This window comes from Ranitomeya variabilis, chromosome 8, assembly GCF_051348905.1.
Source record: "Ranitomeya variabilis isolate aRanVar5 chromosome 8, aRanVar5.hap1, whole genome shotgun sequence".
NCBI classification, from domain to species: domain Eukaryota; kingdom Metazoa; phylum Chordata; class Amphibia; order Anura; family Dendrobatidae; genus Ranitomeya; species Ranitomeya variabilis.
In genome coordinates this window covers 108546766-108569420 of record NC_135239.1, presented here as the reverse complement: position 1 = coordinate 108569420, position 22655 = coordinate 108546766, and the positions used below count along the sequence as shown (strand labels likewise).

Here is a 22655-nt window from a genome sequence, read left to right as displayed (position 1 = left end):
ATAGCCTCCCGAAGGTACATAAAGGCTATACTCCTCTAAGAGGAAGGCCAATAGTCTCCGGAATAGGGAGTATTTGTAACAACCTAGGGACATATGTCGATCACATTCTAAAACCATTTGTGAGCACATTCCCTTCATTTATTCGGGATACGACCGACCTCCTCCAGAAACTAGAGGGTATACCCATTGAAAATGAAACCATGCTGGCAAGTATTGATGTGGAAACATTGTACTCATCAATTCCACATGAGCATGGAATACGGGGAGTAAAGCACTTCCTAAGCTCAAGAGGGTGTCAATTTGTCAATCATAGCCAATTTGTCATAGAACTTCTGGAATTCTCTCTTGGAAATAATTTCTTTACCTTTGATGGAAGAACCTACCACCAGCTCAGGGGCACCGCAATGGGTAATCCAGCAGCACCAAGTTATGCAAATCTGTTCCTAGGCTGGTGGGAGGATACAATAGTCTTCTCAGAGGTACTGAATGAGTTTACCAGGTTCATAGACCTGTGGGTAAGATTCATTGACGATGTTTTTATCTTATGGAGTGGTACGAGGGACATGTTTGAATCATTTGTAGCGGCTTTAAACATAAACGAAATCGGCCTTCGATTCACCTCCGTAATTGAAACGCATAGGTTACCATTTCTGGATATATGCATTGGTAAATCAATAGAGGAAGGGGTCCTAACAACCTCCATCTATCGTAAACCCACCTCGACGAATTCTTTGTTGAGGTGGGATAGCCACCACCCACTGGCACAGAGAAGAGCAATACCGAAAGGGCAATACCTTAGAATGAAACGCAATTGCTCAGAGAACAATAACTTCAGATACTGGGCAAATGATCTAAGAGAGAGATTCCAGAAGAGAGGCTACCCTGACAGGGTCCTTAGGGAGTCATTCCAACTGGCACAAACAAAGCCTAGAGAGGATTTATTAAAAACAAAGATAAAAAACGAGGAGAATCCGGGGACTATCCGTATGATTACCACATATGATAATGGGGCATCAGCTGTACGGGAGGTCCTGAAAAGGCACTGGAATGTTTTGTTAATGGATCCAGATTTGGCTAGGGTTGTTGGGGAGACACCCCAAATTACGTACAAAAAGGGTAGGTCTCTAAAAGACAGACTGGTACACAGCCATCTAACTAAACTTGAGGCAGGAGAAACATGGTTACCCGAAAAACCAAAAGGTTGTTATAAATGTGGGCGATGCGTTGCATGCGCATCTATATAAACAGGAAAGGAGTTTATAAATGATATAACAAAAGAAAAATTCATGGTTAAACAATTTATAAACTGTAGAACAACAGGGGTAATCTATAAGGCTTCATGCATCTGTGGTAAATCCTATGTGGGTAAGACAATCAGAGAATTTAGACGGAGAGTGGGGGAGCATTTGGGGGATATACGCAATGACAGAGACACTCCCTTGGCAAAACATGTGAATAGCTGTCATGGCGGGAACTGTGGAGTCGTTAGATTCATGGGTATCGACCAAGTCAGAGCACCGAGTAGAGGTGGCAATTATGACAAAATGATTCTGCAAAGAGAATGTCGGTGGATTTACCGGCTAGATACCCAATGCCCCTCAGGTCTAAATGAGCAGCTCAATTTTAGCTGTTTCTTATGAATTAGCCTCTTTGATTTAAAATATAATTGGACGGAATGTGAGAAGGACATCAGACCAGGCCAAGTAAAATGACCCGTGAAATAGGTTGAACCTATGACCTATACATCTGAGCCCCGGCTGCATAAACAGAATAAAGGGGCATACGATCTTACTGTAAAAATGGTGGGCATATAGAATGTGGGGTGAATAAAATATGCCGGACAGTGGATCTAATATGTATGCCGAGAGGTGGAAAGGTACCTTGATACAAAGTGGCGTGCTCTAACAGTACTGTAATTTTATATGCATCTCAGCAGTGATATTGTAATAGGAAACGGGGTTATATAGATAGAGACAATCGGTCCGCTAAATCTAGTAGTTGCAGAAGCTTATTAAGCATGTATGCAGCTTTTAACTACAATAAGTAAGAAGCACCAGCGCAATACTCAACTGGGTGTTTTAGTTGAAGGTACACGCGCAGATGGCTAATAAGAATCTGCTAATTGAGACCTGGGATGCAGAACACACGCGGGGTTGGTAAGGAGCTATGTGCCAACCAATACCTGAGGTCATGTGACCTAGCAGCTAAAGTGCAAGCGTGGTTGGTAACCGGAGTCTGTTGCCAACCAGGACCTGCGGTCATGTGACTGAATATGCAAAGCGCAGGCACTAACAATAGTAGCTTTTTGCCGACCAGGACCTGTGGTCATGTGACCAACAAACGGAGGTGTGGCTGCAGCTCAATAGCGATGGTATAGAGGTAAAAACTCAAAATAAACACCAGCGCAGCGCTGAGCATATGAATGCATGGTAAATGAAAGCCTCAGAAACAGCACTAAACCCCGTATTTTCTGTAAATCACCATATAAACTTAGACTGAGATGGGGACATTCAGGAAGTGATGACAGACGCCAATGAATGGTACCGCCCACAATACTATACACTCACCGGCCACTTTATTAGGTACACCTGTCCAACTTCTTGTTAACACTTAATTTCTAATCAGCCAATCACATGGCGGCAACTCAGTGCATTTAGGCATGTAGACATGGTCAAGACAATCTCCTGCAGTTCAAACCGAGCATCAGTATGGGGAAGAAAGGTGATTTGAGTGCCTTTGAACGTGGCATGGTTGTTGGTGCCAGAAGGGCTGGTCTGAGTATTTCAGAAACTGCTGATCTACTGGGATTTTCACGCACAACCATCTCTAGGGTTTACAGGGAATGGTCCGAAAAAGAAAAAAAATCCAGTGAGCGGCAGTTCTGTGGGCGGAAATGCCTTGTTGATGCCAGAGGTCAGAGGAGAATGGGCAGACTGGTTCGAGCTGATAGAAAGGCAACAGTGACTCAAATCGCCACCCGTTACAACCAAGGTAGGCCTAAGAGCATCTCTGAACGCACAGTGCGTCGAACTTTGAGGCAGATGGGCTACAGCAGCAGAAGACCACACCGGGTACCACTCCTTTCAGCTAAGAACAGGAAACTGAGGCTACAATTTGTACAAGCTCATCGAAATTGGACAGTAGGAGATTGGAAAAACGTTGCTTGGTCTGATGAGTCTCGATTTCTGCTGCGACATTCGGATGGTAGGGTCAGAATTTGGCGTAAACAACATGAAAGCATGGATCCATCCTGCCTTGTATGGAGCATCTTTGGGATGTGCAGCCGACAAATCTGCGGCAACTGTGTGATGCCATCATGTCAATATGGACCAAAATCTCTGAGGAATGCTTCCAGCACCTTGTTGAATCTATGCCACGAAGAATTGAGGCAGTTCTGAAGGCAAAAGGGGGTCCAACCCGTTACTAGCATGGTGTACCTAATAAAGTGGCCGGTGAGTGTATAATGGCAACCATAATCAAACAGGAGAGAGACTGCTCTACCTTTACACCAAGGCACCTATATTCTTGAGAGGTTATGTCTGCCACTGCAGAATACCCTTACTAACCTGGACAAATTCCCCTGATGAACCCCCCTGAACAGGGGAGGAAACGCGTTGGGAAGAAGAAGGGAGACATATTTTCCAGGGTGGCTACATCTATCAAGGGCATTATAGAAAAACAGGCTCACACTTGGGTACTGCCCTTGTTAGGGCGGGAGTTTCTTTACACTGGGCACGACAGGGAAAGTAGAACCTAGTGTACCTCCCTCCCTCCTGCATCCGGATCCTGAGGTTATAGGAACCTCCAGTAGATCGTGAGGCGACAATTGGGTGAGATTTTGCCATTTTTTTCTAGTGCACTGCTAACCATGAGCACTTTCAGTAAATGTTTTATTTAAACTGTTTTTAGGTATACATATTAAAGGCTAAGTTTTATATTTATCTAGTGGCTGGCTATGCTGTTGTGCCTGAATTTTTGATAGTCAGATTGGTTTGGAGCCTGACGTTCCGGTCTTGTTGGCTGATATATAACACGTTGGATGTGAAAAGAGCAGTCTTGACCTATATAGGGAGAACCCAGTCCTGGAGACAGAGTAGGGCTCTGTTTATATCTTTCAGGGTCACAGAAAAGGTCTCGGAGTCACAAAGGCTACCTTGTCTAGATGGATTAGAGCGGCCATCTGTCTAGCCTACACGGCAAAAGGCAAAACTCCTCCAGAAGGTGTGAAAGCTCATTCGGCACTCGCTGTATCGTCCTCTTGGCCGGAGAAAGCGGAAATCTCCATAGAGCTCATATGTAAGGATGCAACTTGGTCGTCACCCTCAACCTTTTATAAACATTATAGGCTTGACCTATCTTCTTCGTCTGACTTAACCTTTGGGAGAGCTGTCCTCAGCACGGTGATCCCACCCAGGTGAAGGTTCTCTGTAAATCTCTCAAAGTGGGTGCTGTCGTGACGAAGGGTAAAAAGCCGGATTACTTACTGGTAATGCTCTTTTAATGAGTCCACAACAGCACCCTCTCACTTCCCACCCTTGTTAGTTATGTATAGTTATTCACACAGTATTAAACTTTTCATGGGTGAATATAAATGAGCAGAACGTGTAAAATATTACTCGCATTTATTAATTTGAGAACGGCGGTTCCTCTCGTACTCTGAAAAACAACTGAGGAGGAGAGGGGGACCACCCTTTTTATCTCTGTAGGTTTCCTGTTCCTATGGGCGGGTCCCTCTCTCAAAGTGGGTGCTGTCATGGACTCATTAAAAGAGCATTACCGGTAAGTAATCCGGCTTTTCCTTTAGGTGGTTTCTTATAGTTCGGTCACAGACGTTGACTCCAGTTTCCACCTATTCGTTCCTCATTTGTTTTGTTGTGCATTTCCTGTTTTGGAGACATATTGCTTTAAGTTTCCGGTCTTGATGCTTTGATGTCTTCCTTGGTCTACCAGTATGTTTGCCTTTAACAACCTTCCTATGTTTGTATTTGGTTCAGATTTTAGATACAGCTGACTATGAACAACCAACATCTTTTGCAACATTGCGTGATGATTTACCCTAAAAGGCAAACATACTGGTAGACGAAGGACGACATCAAAGCGTCAAGACCAGAAACTTAAAGCAATGTCTCCAAAACAGGAAATGCACAACAAAACAAATTTTCATGATTCCATAATCTTTTCCTCAGAATTGAGTGATTCCATAATTTTTCTCCTATGCTTGGTTAAAAAAAAGTAACCATTACTGACTAGCACATTTTTTGCGCTTGATTTCTTTTAGTGTCTCTTCAAGCCAGAAAGTTGCCATTTGAAATGACTTTAGTTTTGTGCCATGTCTGTGATCTGCTTTTTTTTCTACAAAATTAAACAACTGAATGAACATCCTCCAAGGCCGGTGATTCCATAATTTTTGCCAGGTGTAGTATGGGTGAGCTGTCCTCCATATAAGACGTGGAGGGATGTTTTGCATATAGTATGGGTGAGCTGTCCTCCATATAAGACATGGAGAGATGTCTGGCATATAGTATGGGTGAGCTTTCCTCTATATAAGATATTGAGGGATGTCTGGCATACAGTATGGGTGAGCTGTCCTCCATATAAGATGTGGAGGGATGTCCGGCATATAGTCTGGGTGAGCTGTCCTCCATATAAGATGTGGAGGGATGTCTGGCATATAGTGTGGGTGAGCTGTCCTCCATATAAGATGTGGAGGGATGTCCGGCATATAGTATGGGTGAGCTGTCCTCTATATAAGATGTGGAGGGATGTCCAGCATATAGTATGGGTGAGCTGTTTTCCATATAAGACGTGGAGGGATGTCTGGCATATAGTATGGGGGATCTGTCCTCCATATATGATTGTAGATCCGACACTTGGCAGCCCCATCAGTCAGCAGTTATACTCTTACGTGCTGGCTGGTTAGCAGCAGTGAACTGAGCGAGAGCGGCACAGAGCTTCTTATTGTAGAGTGGACATCCAATTTTCCTCTATTGTAGCTGAACTTTGTGTTGACAGTGGCCATGACACAGTACCCTGAGCTATGCTAGCAGCAATCATAGTTTACTTTTACCTGCTGCCAGGGCTGAAAATAGTTGATTGGTCAGGTTGTCAGATGCCCTCTGAATGTGATGGCCTAAGGATTGGTAATTGGCGTAAATCCATGTTCACATGTTCAGTGTTTGGTCAATATTTTGCTTCAGTATTTTTAAGCCAAAACCAGGAGTGGAACAGTCAAAGGAAAAGTATAATAGAAACACGTCACCACTTCTGGATTTATCACTCACTCCTGGTTTTGGCTTACATATACTGATGTAAAATACAGACCAAATACTGAATGTGGTCTTAGCATCATCTACAGCTCTGGCCATATAATATTGATGACCTATCCTTAACACCCTCCAGTATTAGGACATTAATTAGTATCCTGGCAAGTGGTTTGTTGGGGGCTCAGGAGATGTCAATACATGTGGCCAACAATGAACTCCCACTACACGTGGAGGACATCTGTGACTAGCTGAGCTCTAGCCCCGACTGTTAAACATTTATATGCCGATGTCCATCTCTGACAGCAACATTTACATGGATGCCTTACTGATGCTTGCGTTGACCCCCGTGTTGCAATCATGGGTAGGCACCTGTTGCTAACATCTTGGTGCTCCTGTGTAGCTCAACAATAGTCTGAGTGCCATAGGAGACCATGATTTTCAATATATGCTGCAATACTGCGTATTTGCAGCATCAATCAAACTTACCTAAGAGTACTAAAAAGTAATGTAAAATATAAAAAAAAAATTTAATATTCACATTGCTCGTCTTTCCTCTCCCTTAAATATAAAGAACTGAAAAAAATAAACATATTTGCTATTGACGCATCCATAAGTCAATGAAAACATTTGTACCCCAAATTGGTATAGATACAAGTGTGAACTCACTAAAAAACAAATGTTCCGTCACTCAGATTTTTTTTTTCATCACTTAAATAGAAAAAACTTTGTATGTTTTGTGTCGCCATAATCACATTGACCCGGACAATCATGTTTCCAGGTTATTTTGATCCGCACAGTGAATGCTGTAAAAAGAAAAAAAAAAAATCGCATTTGCATTTTGTTTTTAGTTTCATCCCACTTGGGATTTTGTTTCCCATTTTTCAGTATATTAAATGACAAATTGAATGGTTTGATTTAACCCCTTAGTGACCGAGCCAATTTGGTACTTAGCCCCTTTACCCCCAAGGGCGGTTTGCACGTTAATGACCAGGCCAATTTTTACAATTCTGACCACTGTCCGTTTATGAGGTTATAACTCTGGAACGCTTCAACGGATACCGGTGATTCTGACATTGTTTTCTCGTGACATATTGTACTTCATGATAGTGGTAAAATTTCTTTGATATTACCTGTGTTTATTTGTGAAAAAAAACAGAAATTTGACGAAAATTTTGAAAATTTTGCAATTTTCCAACTTTGAATTTTTATGCAATTAAATCATAGAGATATCGTATATACTCGAATATAAGCCGACCCGAGTATAAGCCGATCCCCCTAATTTTGCCACAAAAAACAGGGAAAACTTAATGACTTGAGTATAAGCCTAGGGTGGAAAATGCAGCAGCTACTGGTAAATTTCAAAAATAAAAATAGATACCAATAAAAGTAAAATTAATTGAGACAGTAGTTTAAGTGTTTTTGAATATCCATATTGAATCAGGAGCCTCATATAATGCTCCATACAGTTCATGATGGGCTCCATAAGATGCTCCATATTAAAATATGCCCCATATAATGCTGCACAAATGCTGATTATGACCCCATAAGATGCTCCATACAGATATTTGCCCCCATATAGTGCTACACAAATGCTGATTATGGCCCAATAAGATGCTCCATACAGATATTTGCCCCCATATCATGCTGCCCATGGCCCCATACAGATGCCCCATACAGATATTTGCCCCCATATCATGCTGCACATGGCCACATAAGATGCCCCATACAGATATTTGCCATATCATGCTGCACATGGCCACAAAAGATGCTCTATACAGATATTTGCCCCATATACTGTTGCTGCGATTAAAAAAAAAAATTACATACTCACCTCTCCGGCCCCGGGCACTTGCTATAGTCACCTGCTCCCCGTTACACCGCTGACTGCTGCTGTGTCTTCCCATCCTCTGCACCGACATTCAGGAAGAGGGTGGCGCGCACTAATCGCGTCACCGTGCCCTCTGACCTGAGCGTCACTACGGAAGACACAGCGGTGCCGACGGTGGAACGAGGACCAGGTGAATATCGCGCACTGCCCCCGTCATACTTACCTGCTCCCGGCAAGGTCCCTTCACATCTGTTCCCCGGTGCCACATTTTCTTCCTGTAGTGAGCGGTCACCGTTGCCGCTCATTACAGTAATTAATATGCGGCACCACCCCTATGGGAGGTAGAGCCGCATATTCATTACTGTAATGAGCGGTACCATGTGACCGCTAACTACAGGAAGAAACTGCAGCCCCGGGAAGCAGGGACCTGCAGGGACCGCGCCAGAAGCAGGTGAGTATTATTAGACAGCCCCGCTCCCCCTCCCCTGCCGACCCCTGGGTATGACTCGAGTATAAGCCGAGAGGGGGACTTTCAGCCCAAAAAAGTGGGCTGAAAATCTCGGCTTATACTCGAGTATACACGGTATGTCACACAAAATACTTAATAAGTAACATTTCCCACATGTCTACTTTACATCAGCACAATTTTGGAACCAAAATTGTTTTTTTGTTAGAGAGTTATAAGGGTTAAAAGTTGACCAGCAATTTCTCATTTTTACAACACCATTTGTTTTAGGGACCACATCTCATTTGAAATCATTTTGAGGGGTCTATATGATAGAAAACCAAGTGTGACACCATTTTAAAAACTGCACCCCTCAAGGTGCTCAAAACCACATTCAAGAAGTTTATTAACCCTTCAGGTGTTTCACAGGAATTTTTGGAATGTTTAAATAAAAATGAACATTTAACTTTTTTTTTTTTTCACAAATAATTTACTTCAGCTCCAATTTGTTTTATTTTACCAAGGGTGACAGGAGAAAATGGACCCCAAAGTTGTTGTACAATTTGTCCTGAGTACACGATACCCTATTTGTGGGGTAAACCACTGTTTGAGCGCATGGCAGAGCTCGGAAGCGAAGGAGCGCCATTTGACTTTTCAATGCAAAATTGACTGGAATTGAGATGGGACACCAAGTTGCGTTTGGAGAGCCTCTGATGTGCCTAAACATTGAAACCCCCCCACAAGTGACACCATTTTGGAAAGTAGACCCCCTAAGGAACTTATCTAGATGTGTGGTGAGCACTTTGACCCATTAAGTGATTCACAGAAGTTTATAATGCAGAGCCGTAAAAATAAAAAAATCATATTTTTTCACAAAAATGATCTTTTCGCCCCCAATTATTTATTTTCCCAAGGGTAAGAGAAGAAATTGGACCCCAAAAGTTGTTGTCCAATTTGTCCTGAGTTCGCTGATGCCCCATATGTGGGGGTAAACCCCTGTTTGGGTGCAAGGGAGAGTTCGGAAGGGAAGGAGCACTGTTTTACTTTTTCAACGCAGAATTGGCTGGAATTGAGATCTGATGCCATGTCGCGTTTGGAGAGCCCCTGATGTGCCTAAACAGTGGAAACCCCCCAATTATAACTGAAACCCTAATCCAAACACATCCCTAACCCTAATCCCAACGGTAACCCTAACCACACCCCTAACCCTAATCCCAACCCAATTCCCAACCGTAAATGTAATCCAAACCCTATCTTTAGCCCCAACCCTAACTGTAGCCTTAACCCTAGCCCTTACCCTAGCCCTAACCCTAGCCCCAACCCTAACCCTAGCCCTAGCCCCAACCCTAATGGAAAAATAGAAATAAATACATTTTTTTAATTTTTCGCTAACTAAGGGAGTGATGAAGGGGGGTTTGATTTACATTTATAGCGGGGGGTTTTTTAGCGGATTTTTATGATTGGCAGCCGTCACACACTGAAAGACGCTTTTTTATTGCAAAAAATATTTTTTGCGTTACCACATTTTGAGAGCTATAATTTTTCCATATTTTGGTCCACAGAGTCATGTGAGGTCTTGTTTTTTGCGGGACCAGTTGACGTTGTTATTGGTAACATTTTCGGGCACGTGACATTTTTTGATCGCTTTTTATTCCGATTTTTGTGAGGCAGAATGACCAAAAACCAGCTATTCATGAATTTCTTTTGGGGGAGGCGTTTATACCGTTCCGCGTTTGGTAAAATGGATAAAGCAGTTTTATTCTTCGGGTAAGTACAATTACAGCGATACCTTATTTATATCATTTTTTTATGTTCTGGCGCTTTTATACGATAGCTATTTTATAGAAAAAATAATTATTTTTGCATCGCTTTATTCTGAGGCCTATAACTTTTTTATTTTTTCTTTGATGATGCTGTATGGCGGCTCGTTTTTTGCGGGACAAGATGACGTTTTTAGAGGTACCATGGTTATTTATATCTGTCTTTTTGATCGCGTGCTATTCCACTTTTTGTTTGGCGGTATGATAATAAAGTGTTGTTTTTTGCCTTTTTTTTTTTTTTTGCGGTGTTCACTGAAGGGGTTAACTAGTGGGACAGTTTTATAGGTCGGGTCGTTACGGACGGGGCGATACTAAATATGTGTACTTTTATTTTGTTTTTTTATTTAGATAAAGAAATGTATTAATAGGAACAATATTTTTTTATTTTTTTTACACATGTGAATATTTTTTTTTTTACACTATAACATTGTCCCGGGGGAGACATCATGTTATAGTGTAAGATCGCTGATCTGACACTTTGCTGTGCACTGTGTCAGATCGGCGATCTGACATGCACAGCTCCTGGCTTCCCGGCGCCTGCTCTGAGCAGGCGCTGTGAAGCCACCTCCCTGCAGGACCCGGATGCCACGGCCATTTTGGATCCGGGCCTGCTGCAGCGAGGAGGAGGTAAGAGACCCTCGGAGCAACGCGATCACATCGCGTTGCTCCGGGGGTCTCAGGAAAGCACGCAGGGAGCCCCCTCCCTGCGCGATGCTTCCCTATACCACCGGAACACTGCGATCATGTTTGATCGCAGTGTGCCGGGGGTTAATGTGTCGGGGGCGGTCCGTGACTGCTCCTGGCACATAGTGCCGGATGTCAGCTGTGATAGTCAGCTGACACCCGGCCGCGATCGGCCGCGCTCCCCCCGTGAGCGAGGCCGATCGCATATAACGTACTATCCTGTCGGTGGTCATACGGGCCCACCCCACCTTGACGGGATAGTATGTCTAATGTCAGAAAGGGGTTAATGACCGAGCCAATTTTTACAATTCTGACCACTGTCACTTTGAGGTTATAACTCTGGGACACTTTAACAGAACCCGCTGATTCCGAGATTGTTTTTTTCGTGGCATATTGTAGTTCATGTTAGTGGTAACATTTTTTCGATATTACTTGCAATTATTTATGAAAAAAGCGGAAATATGGCGAAAATTTTTAAAATTTTGCAATTTTCAAACTTTGAATTTTTATGCCCTTAAATCAGAGAGATTTGTCACACAAAATAGTTAATAAATAACATTTCTCACATGTCTACTTTACATCAGCACAATTTTGGAAACAAAATTTTTTTTTGTTAGGAAGTTATAAGGGTTAAAAGTTGACCAGCGATTTCTCATTTTTACAACAAAATTTACAAAACCATTTTTTTTAGGGACCATCTCACATTTAAAGTCACTTTGAGGGGTGTGCATGACAGAAAATACCCAAACTTGACACCATTCTAAAAACTACAACCCGCAAGGTGCTCAAAACCACATTCAAGAAGTTTATTAACCCTTTACGTGCCTCACAGGAACTGAAACAATGTGGAAGGAAAAAATGAACATTTAACTTTTTTTGCAAACATTTTACTTCAGAACCATTTTTTTTTTATTTTCACAAGTGTAAAAAGAGAAAATAAACCAGAAAATGTGTTGTGCAATTTCTCTTGAGTACGCCGATACCCCATATGTGGGAGTAAACCACTGTTTGGGCGCACGGCAGAGCTTGGAAGAGAAGGAGCACCGTTTGACTTTTTCAATGCAGAATTGGCTGGAATTGAGATCGGACGCCATGTCGCGTTTGGAGAGCCCCTGATGTACCTAAACAGTAGAAACCCCCCACAAATGACACCATTTTGGAAACTAGACCCTTTAAGGAACTTGTCTAGAAGTGTGGTGAGCACTTTAAACCCCCAGGTGCTTCACAGAAGTTTATAACATAGAGCCGTGAAAATAAAAAAATCGCATTTTTTCTGCAAAAATGATCTTTTCGCCCCCAAATTTTTATTTTCACAAGGGTAACAGGAGAAATTAGACCCCAAAATTTGTTGTCCAGTTTGTCCTGAGTACGCTGATACCCCCTATGTGGGGGGGGACCACTGTTTGGGCACACATCGGGGCTCAGAAGGGAAGTAGTGACATTTTAAAATGCAGACTTTGATGGAAAGGTCTGCAGGCGTCATGTTGCATTTGCAAGGCCCCTGATGTACCTAAACAGTAGAAGCCCCCCCCCCACAAGTGTCCCCATTTTGGAAACTAGACTCCCCAAGTTACTTATCTATATGTGTGGTGAGCACTTTGAACGCCCAAGTGCTTCACAGAACTTTTATATTGCAGAGCCGTGAAAATAAAAAAATCCTTTTTTTTTCTTCAAAAAGGATTTTCTAGCTCGCAATTTGTTATTTTCTCAAGGGTAACAGGAGAAATTGGACCCCAAAATTTGTTGTCCAGTTTGTCCTGAGTACGCTGATACCCCATTTGTGGGGGGGGACCACTGTTTGGGCACACATTCGGGCTCAGAAGGGAAGTAGTGACGGGTGAGTATCGGGGGCGATCGGGGACCCAATTTCTCTGTCCTCAGATGTGCGATCACATCGGAGGACAGTGAAACTAAATGGGGAATCACCTTTTTTTTTTTTTTTTGCTGTCGCCGGTAAAAGGTTAATTACCGTCGATCGCAACCCGGGGGTTGGTAAAAACCGACCCTGAAACATGTTCTCTGGGGTCTCGGCTACCCCCGGCAAACTAGACCCCAGAGAAAATCCGATTCGGGGGCGCTATACACTTTTTCCACAGCGGCGCTGTGGTTTAAGCACCCTTAACCGCCGCCGTTAAAAGGCATATCGGTGGTCGTTAAGGGGTTAAAACTACAGCTTGTCTTGCAAAAAATAAGTCTGCGTATATGCTGCCGAAAATTGAAAGAGTTATGACTTTTGGAAGAAGGTGAGGAGAAAAACGAAGAGCAAAATATGAATAAATTGCCTGGTCCTTTAAAGTGTTAAAATAGGTGATCGGCACTGGTCAGATCCATCAGTGGTCAAATTTAACTTTGGGAGTTAACCCCTTAATCCCATATGACGTACTATCCCTTCGAGATGACCTGGGACTTAATTCCCAGTGACGGGATAGTACGTCATATGCAATCGACCGCGCTCATGGGGGGAGCGCGGCCAATCGCGGCCGGGTGTCAGCTGACTATCGCAGCTGACATCCGGCACTATGCTAACGGGCTGCTGTAAAGCAAGTGCCGACGTTTACATCGCGCTAGCGCAGATAGAGCATCTGCTAGCTCTATCTGCGCTAGCAGTGACGGACCCAGAAACACTGCAGCCCGCGTCTCAGGGTCTGTCACTCAGACGGCACATCCCTAGTGCACGCCCATTGTGGGCGTGCGCTAGCGATGCGTCCGACATTGCAGTCAATGGCGGCCGTAACAGACTACGTTACACCGCGTTTATGCCACGGTGTAATGTAGTCCGTCTAACGGACACCATTAACGCAATGTGAACCCAGCCTAACCCCCGGAACACTGTGATCAAACATGATTGCAGCGCTCCGGGGGCATAGGGAAGCATCGCGCAGGGAGGGGTCTCCCTGCGGGTTCCCTGAGACCCTTGGTGCAAGGCGATGTGCTCACCTTGTACCGAGCATCTCCTCCCTGCAGGCCCCGGATCCAAAATGGCCGCGGGGCTTTTTCCGGGTCATGCAGGGAGGGGGCTTACAAGGTCACTCGTCCCGCAAAAAACAAGACCTCACATGACGGCCAAAATGTGGAAAAATTATAGCTCTCAAAATGTGGAGACGCAGAAACTATTTTTTGCAATAAAAAGCGTCTTTTAGTGTGTGACAGCTGCCAATCATAAAAATCTGCTAAAAAACCCGCTATAAAAGTAAATCAAACCCCCCTTCATGACCCCCTTAGTTAGGGAAAAATAATAAAATTAAAAAAATGTATTTATTTCTATTTTCCCATTAGGGTTAGGGTTAAGGCTAGGGTTAGGGCTAGGGTTGGGGCTACAGTTAGGGTTGGGGCTAAAGTTAGGGTTAGGGTTGGGGCTACAATAAGGGTTGGGGCTACAGTCAGAGTTGGGGATAAAGTTAGGGTTGGGGCTAGGGTTAGGGTTTGGATTACTGTTGGGATTAGGGTTAGGGGTGTATCAGGGTTAGGGGTGTGGTTAGGGTTATGGTTGAGATTGGGTTTAGGGGTGTGGTTAGGGTTGGGATTAGGGTTAGGGGTGTGTTCTGGTTAGGGTTTCAGTTACAATTGGGGGTTTCCACTGTTTAGGCACATCAGGGCTCTCCAAACGCGACATGGCGTCAGATCTCAATTCCAGCCAATTTTGCGTTGAAAAAGTAAAACAGTGCTCCCTCCCTTCCGAGCTCTCCCATGCGCCTAAACAGGGGTTTACCCCAACATATGGGGTATCAACGTACTCAGGACAAATTGGACAACAACTTTTGGGGTCCAATTTCTCTTGTTACCCTTGGGAAAATAAAAATTTTGGGGGCTAAAAAAAAACATTTTTGTGGGAAAAACATGATTTTTTATTTTCACGGTTCTGCTTTATAAACTGTAGTGAAACACTTGGGGGTTCAAAGTTCTCACAACACATCTAGATAAGTTCCTTGGGGGTCTAGTTTCCAATATGGGGTCACTTGTGGGGGGTTTCTACTGTTTTGGTACATCAGGGGCTCTGCAAATGCAACGTGATGCATGCAGACCAATCCATCTAAGTCTGCATTCCAAATGGCACTTGTCACGATATTGTATGAAATGTAATATGATTTCGTAGCTTTGCTGTGGGCTAAAAACCCCCCTTCTCTGTGTGTTTGTGTTTGCTGAGATGTGGATGTGTAGAAAAGGTTTTATTCCTCTGGCCATAAATTCCAAGCTCTGAGCAATTTACTCGCCCCCTCCCATCTGTACTAGCTAGGACTGGTGTTATGACCCCAATGGCGAGGGTCTCAGAGGAACAAGTAAGTCTGCGACGAACAAAAATCCAGCTCATAGGGCAGTGGTAACTGGGTTGACCATATATCTACTCCTAACGCCAACACTAGAAGTAGCCGGGGAACATGCCTACGTTGGTCGCTAGATGTCTCGCGCCAGCCGGAGGACTAACTACCCCTAGAAGAGGAAAACAAAGACCTCTCTTGCCTCCAGAGAATAGACCCCAAAAGTATGATACAAGCCCCCCACAAATAATAACGGTGAGGTAAGAGGAAATGACAAACACAGAGATGAACTAGGTTTAGCAAAGAGAGGCCCACTTACTAATAGCAGAATGTAGTAAGATAACTTATATGGTCAACGAAAACCCTAACAAAAATCCACACTGGAGATTCAAGAACCCCCGAACCGTCTAACGGCCCGGGGGGAGAACTCCAGCCTCCCTAGAGCTTCCAGCAAGGTTAGGATACAGATTATGTACAAGCTGGACAAAAATGCAAACAAAAAAAAATAGCAAAAAGCAAGAAAGCAGACTTAGCTTAATTCAGCAGGAACCAGGATCAGTAGACAAGAGCACAACAGATTAGCTCTGATTACAACGTTGCCAGGCATTGAACTGAAGGTCCAGGGAGCTTATATAGCAACACCCCTGACCTAACGAGCCAGGTGAGCATACAAGGGATGGCAGGCATTCCCAGAGTCAAATCACTAGTAACCACTAGAGGGAGCCAAAAAGATAAATTCACAACAGTACCCCCCCCTTAGTGAGGGGTCACCGAACCCTCACCAAGACCACCAGGGCGATCAGGATGAGCGGTGTGAAAGGCACGAACCAAATCGGCCGCATGCACATCAGAGGCGACCACCCAGGAATTATCCTCCTGACCATAGCCCTTCCACTTGACCAGGTACTGAAGCCTCCGCCTGGAGAGACGAGAATCTAAGATCTTCTCCACCACGTACTCCAACTCGCCCTCAACCAACACCGGAGCAGGAGGCTCAGCAGAACGAACCACAGGCACAACGTACCGCCGCAACAAGGACCTATGAAATACGTTGTGGATGGCAAACGACACCGGAAGATCCAGGCGAAAGGATACAGGATAAATGATTTCCAATATCTTGTAAGGACCAATGAAGCGAGGCTTAAATTTGGGAGAGGAGACCTTCATAGGAACAAATCGAGAAGACAGCCATACCAAATCCCCAACGCGAAGTCGGGGACCCACACCGCGGCGGCGGTTGGCAAAACGCTGAGCCTTCTCCTGTGACAACTTCAAGTTGTCCACCACATGACTCCAGATCCGCTGCAACCTATCCACCACGGAATCCACCCCAGGACAGTCAGAAGGCTCCACATGTCCCGAGGAAAAACGAGGATGGAAACCAGAGTTGCAGAAAAATGGCGAAACCAAGGTGGCGGAACTAGCCCGATTATTAAGGGCAAATTCAGCCAACGGCAAGAAGGTCACCCAATCATCCTGATCAGAAGAGACAAAACACCTCAAATAAGCCTCCAGAGTCTGATTAGTTCGCTCCGTTTGTCCGTTAGTCTGGGGATGGAAAGCGGATGAAAACGACAACTCAATGCCCATCCTACCACAAAAGGATCGCCAGAACCTGGAAACAAACTGGGATCCTCTGTCCGACACAATATTCTCAGGAATGCCGTGCAAACGAACCACGTTCTGGAAGAACACAGGAACCAGATCAGAAGAGGAGGGCAGCTTAGGCAAAGGAACCAAATGGACCATCTTGGAGAAACGATCAGATATCACCCAGATGACAGACATGCCCCGAGACACCGGAAGATCAGAAATGAAATCCATAGAGATGTGTGTCCAAGGTCTCTTCGGGACAGGCAAAGGCAAGAGCAACCCGCTGGCACGAGAGCAGCAAGGCTTAGCTCGAGCACAAGTACCACAGGACTGCACAAATAACCGCACATCCCTTGACAAGGAAGGCCACCAAAAGGACCTGGCCACCAGATCTCTGGTGCCAAAAATTCCCGGGTGCCCTGCCAACACCGAGGAATGAACCTCGGAAATGACTCTGCTGGTCCATCTAGCAGGCACAAACAATCTGTCAGGTGGACAAGAGTCAGGCCTACCAGCCTGAAATCTCTGTAACACACGTCGCAGATCTGGAGAAATAGCAGACACGATAACTCCTTCCTTAAGAATACCCACAGGCTCAGCGACTCCAGGAGCATCAGGCACAAAGCTCCTAGACAGAGCATCGGCCTTCACATTCTTAGAACCTGGTAAATACGAGACCACAAAGTCAAAACGGGAGAAAAACAATGACCAGCGGGCCTGTCTAGGATTCAGGCGTTTAGCAGACTCGAGATACATCAGATTTTTGTGATCAGTCAAGACCACCACATGATGCTTAGCACCCTCGAGCCAATGACGCCACTCCTCAAATGCCCACTTCATGGCCAACAACTCCCGATTGCCCACATCATAATTTCGCTCTGCCGGCGAAAACTTCCTAGAGAAAAAGGCACAAGGTCTCATAGTAGAGCAACCAGGGCCTCTCTGCGACAAAACGGCCCCTGCCCCAATCTCCGAAGCATCCACCTCAACCTGAAAGGGAAGTGAGACGTCAGGCTGGCACAAAACAGGCGCCGAAGTAAACCGGCGTTTCAACTCCTGGAAAGCCTCCACGGCAGCAGGAGCCCAGTTAGCTACATCAGAGCCTTTCTTGGTCATATCCGTCAGCGGTTTAACAACGCTAGAGAAATTTGCGATAAAACGACGGTAGAAGTTAGCAAAACCCAAGAACTTCTGAAGACTCTTAATTGACGAGGGTTGAGTCCAATCATGAATAGCTCGGACCTTGACTGGATCCATCTCCACAGCAGAAGGGGAAAAAATGAACCCCAAAAAGGGAACCTTCTGTACACCAAAGAGACACTTTGAGCCTTTTACAAACAAAGAATTTTCACGCAGAATCTCAAAAACCATCCTGACCTGCTCCACATGCGAGTCCCAATCATCAGAAAAAACCAGAATATCATCCAGATAAACAATCAAAAATTTATCCAGATACTTCCGGAAAATGTCATGCATGAAGGACTGAAAAACTGAAAGGGAACCTGTCACCACGTTTTTGGAAGATGGGATAAAAATAGCGTTAAATAGGGGCAGAGGTGGGCATTACATTAGTGTGTTTGTTATGCGTTTATTACCCACCTAAGTTGCCGAAATACCTTTGCAAAGTCTCCGTTTTCGCCTGTCAATCAGGCTGGTCTGGTCAAAAGGGCGTTGTCTTCCCCCAGATTTTGCGTAGTTTTCCGTTGGTGGCGTAGTGGTGTGCGCATGCCCAAAGTCCTGAATCCTCTGCCAGGGGATTTAAAAGAGCGCGCTGTTCGTTTTCATTGGTGATCGGTGGGCGCGGCCATCTTCCTTTGGCCGCGCGTGCGCAGAAGCGGCGCTCTGCTGGCCGCGGCTTCAGGAAAATGGCCGCCGCGATATCCATCTGCGCACGCGCGGCATCCCGCGGCCATTTTCCTGAAGCCGCGGCCAGCAGAGCGCCGCTTCTGCGCACGCGCGGCCAAAGGAAGATGGCCGCGCCCACCGATCACCAATGAAAACGAACAGCGCGCTCTTTTAAATCCCCTGGCAGAGGATTCGGGACCTTGGGCATGCGCACACCACTACGCCACCAACGGAAAACTACGCAAAATCTGGGGGAAGACAACGCCCTTTTGACCAGACCAGCCTGATTGACAGGCGAAAACGGAGACTTTGCAAAGGTATTTCGGCAACTTAGGTGGGTAATAAACGCATAACAAACACACTAATGTAATGCCCACCTCTGCCCCTATTTAACGCTATTTTTATCCCATCTTCCAAAAACGTGGTGACAGGTTCCCTTGAAGGTGCATTAGAGAGCCCAAATGGCATCACCAAGTACTCAAAATGACCTTCGGGCGTATTGAATGCGGTTTTCCATTCATCGCCCTGCCTAATGCGCACAAGGTTGTACGCACCACGAAGGTCTATCTTGGTGAACCACTTGGCACCTTTAATCCGGGCAAACAAATCTGACAACAGCGGCAAAGGATACTGAAATTTGACAGTGATCTTATTTAAAAGCCGATAGTCAATACAAGGCCTCAAAGATCCGTCCTTTTTGGCCACAAAAAAGAATCCCGCACCAAGAGGGGAAGAAGAAGGACGGATATGCCCCTTCTCAAGAGACTCCTTGATATATGAACGCATCGCGGTATGTTCAGGTATCGACAGATTAAACAGTCTCCCCTTAGGAAACTTACTGCCAGGAATCAAATCTATTGCACAGTCACATTCCCTATGAGGAGGCAGTGCACTGGACTTAGACTCGCTGAAGACATCCTGATAATCAGACAAATACGCCGGAACTTCCGAAGGCGTAGAAGAAGCAATAGACAAGGGCAGGGAATCTCCATGAATTCCATGGCAGCCCCAACTTGACACTGACATAGCCTTCCAGTCCAAGACTGGATTATGGGTCTGTAACCATGGCAAACCCAAAACAACCAAATCATGCATTTTATGCAGAACAAGAAAACGTATTACCTCCCGATGTTCGGGAGTCATGCACATATGGTAACCTGTGTCCAAAACTGCGGTTTATTTTTTGCCAATGGCGTAGAATCAATACCCCTAAGGGGAATAGGATTTTCCAATGGCTCAAGAACAAATCCGCAGCGCTTGGCAAATGACAGATCCATAAGGCTCAGGGCAGCACCTGAGTCCACAAACGCCATGACAGGATATGATGACAGTGAGCAAATCAAAGTTACAGATAGAATAAATTTAGGTTGCAAATTACCAATGGCGACCGGACTAACAACCTTAGTAAGACGTTTAGAGCATGCTGAGATAACATGTGTAGAATCACCACAGTAGTAACACAAGCCATTCTGGCGTCTATGAATTTTCCGCTAATTTCTAGTCAGGATTCTATCACATTGCATTAAATCAGGTGCCTGTTCAGACAACACCATGAGGGAATTTGCGGTTTTGCACTCCCGCAACCGCCGGTCGATTTGAATAGCCAGGGCCATAGAATCATTCAGACCTGTGGGAATGGGAAAACCCACCATCACATTCTTAATGGCTTCAGAAAGGCCATCTCTAAAATTTGCAGCCAATGCACACTCGTTCCACTGAGTCAGCACGGACCATTTCCGAAATTTTTGGCAATACACTTCAGCCTCGTCCTGGCCCTGAGACATCGCCAGCAAGGCTTTTTCTGCCTGAATCTCAAGATTGGGTTCCTCATAAAGCAAACCGAGCGCCACAAAAAACGCATCAATGTCAGCCAATGCCGGATCTCCTGGCGCCAGCGAGAAGGCCCAATCCTGAGGGTCGCCCCGTAAAAAAGAAATAACAATTTTTACTTGCTGAGCGGAGTCTCCAGATGAACAGGGTCTCAGGGACAAAAACAATTTACAATTATTCCTGAAATTTCCAAATTTAAATCGGTCTCCGGAAAACGGTTCCGGAATCGGTATCTTAGGTTCTGACATAGGATTTCTGATAACAATATCTTGTATGCCCTGCACACGAGCAGCAAGCTGGTCCACACTTGTAATCAAGGTCTGGACATTCATGTCTGCAGCAAACACAAGCCACTCAGAGGTAAAGGGGAAAAGAAAAAAAAATGAGAGAGAGAAAAAAAAACTCAGAACTTTCTTTCTTATAATCCCGCTTCTGCAATGCATTTAACATTTAATACTGGCCTGGCAAACTGTTATGACCCCAATGGCGAGGGTCTCAGAGGAACAAGTAAGTCTGCGACGTACAAAAATCCAGCTCATAGGGCAGTGGTAACTGGGTTGACCATATATCTACTCCTAACGCCAACACTAGAAGTAGCCGGGGAACATGCCTACGTTGGTCGCTAGATGTCTCGCGCCAGCCGGAGGACTAACTACCCCTAGAAGAGGAAAACAAAGACCTCTCTTGCCTCCAGAGAATAGACCCCAAAAGTATGATACAAGCCCCCCACAAATAATAACGGTGAGGTAAGAGGAAATGACAAACACAGAGATGAACTAGGTTTAGCAAAGAGAGGCCCACTTACTAATAGCAGAATGTAGTAAGATAACTTATATGGTCAACGAAAACCCTAACAAAAATCCACACTGGAGATTCAAGAACCCCCGAACCGTCTAACGGCCCGGGGGGAGAACTCCAGCCTCCCTAGAGCTTCCAGCAAGGTTAGGATACAGATTATGTACAAGCTGGACAAAAATGCAAACAAAAACAAATAGCAAAAAGCAAGAAAGCAGACTTAGCTTAATTCAGCAGGAACCAGGATCAGTAGACAAGAGCACAACAGATTAGCTCTGATTACAACGTTGCCAGGCATTGAACTGAAGGTCCAGGGAGCTTATATAGTAACACCCACAAGAGATGGCAGGCATTCCCAGAGTCAAATCACTAGTAACCACTAGAGGGAGCCAAAAAGATAAATTCACAACAGACTGGTATAGAAGTTCTTTAAAACATGAGGTCCTTTGTCCTAATATTGTAAGATTCTGGGCCAACGACTGGGGCTAGAAAAATAATAAATACATATTGCTAATGTCCATCGGCGGGTCTGTCAGCCCCTGTAAGCATGAGCTTCTAATTCCACGAGGTAAATAAGTACAGATTTCTCTGGAACTGAGTGTCCCTACTAGCCTGAATTTAGTATCTATAGAGAGCAAATCTTGATACAAGATGAATGCTGGGTGTGTTATGATTCTGTCATGTTTGGTAGCGGAGATACAGGCATTAGACAAACTTGTGTTAAATTTACTAAGACTGAAGAGATAGGAGGGACTGTGGAAGCCAGCCCTGTTGGTGATGTCACGGGCTGCGGTTTATAAGTTTCTGCCAGGCTTCCAGCAGTTAGTTTTTACCTGAGGAGCCCTGACTGCCAGTCCTGATGCATTGGGACATATGGGAACTCCACCCACTAGCCTGGTTGCCTGCAATGTCCTGAGAACATGTGAGTGTACCCTTTTCTCATTTAATCCCTTTATTTTATAGTTACCTTGTACCTTTTCAATTGTCTCATATTGTAACATCCTTATATACCTTTGTAAACACTGCCTTAATCTTTCGGAGTAAAATATTTATTACTAGTTTCGTTCTTCATGCTCTAAAACGTACCCTAAGTCTCCTGAAGGGAATTACGCTACTGTTTTGGGTTAGCTTCGGACCCGTTTAATCGAAGCTGGTGGCAGCATCCCGTGTGCGGGCCTTTGGGTGTTGTTGTAGCGACTGCGGCGTTGATAATTATTGTTCCTGCCTGAGTGGGAGTATTTATATCGCCTCGCTGCAGCGTGCCCAATAGCCACTACATAGCAGGCAGCCTTTCTG

The 22655-nt window shown here is 44.9% G+C and overlaps 1 protein-coding gene across 2 annotated transcripts in view; it reads left to right on the top strand.

Moving 5' to 3' along the window:
- The window catches only part of PLPP6 (phospholipid phosphatase 6), a 73583-nt gene that overhangs the window by 30864 nt on the left and 20064 nt on the right, over positions 1 to 22655 (top strand). Inside the window, exon 1 of one of the 2 annotated variants that reach the window (XM_077278054.1) lies at positions 4273 to 4296. The exons of the other annotated variant lie outside the window; for it this stretch is intronic. The gene's annotated coding sequence lies outside the window, so the exon portion shown is untranslated. Of the gene's footprint in view, positions 1 to 4272; positions 4297 to 22655 lie in introns of those variants that run through there. 2 annotated transcript variants of the gene reach the window in all.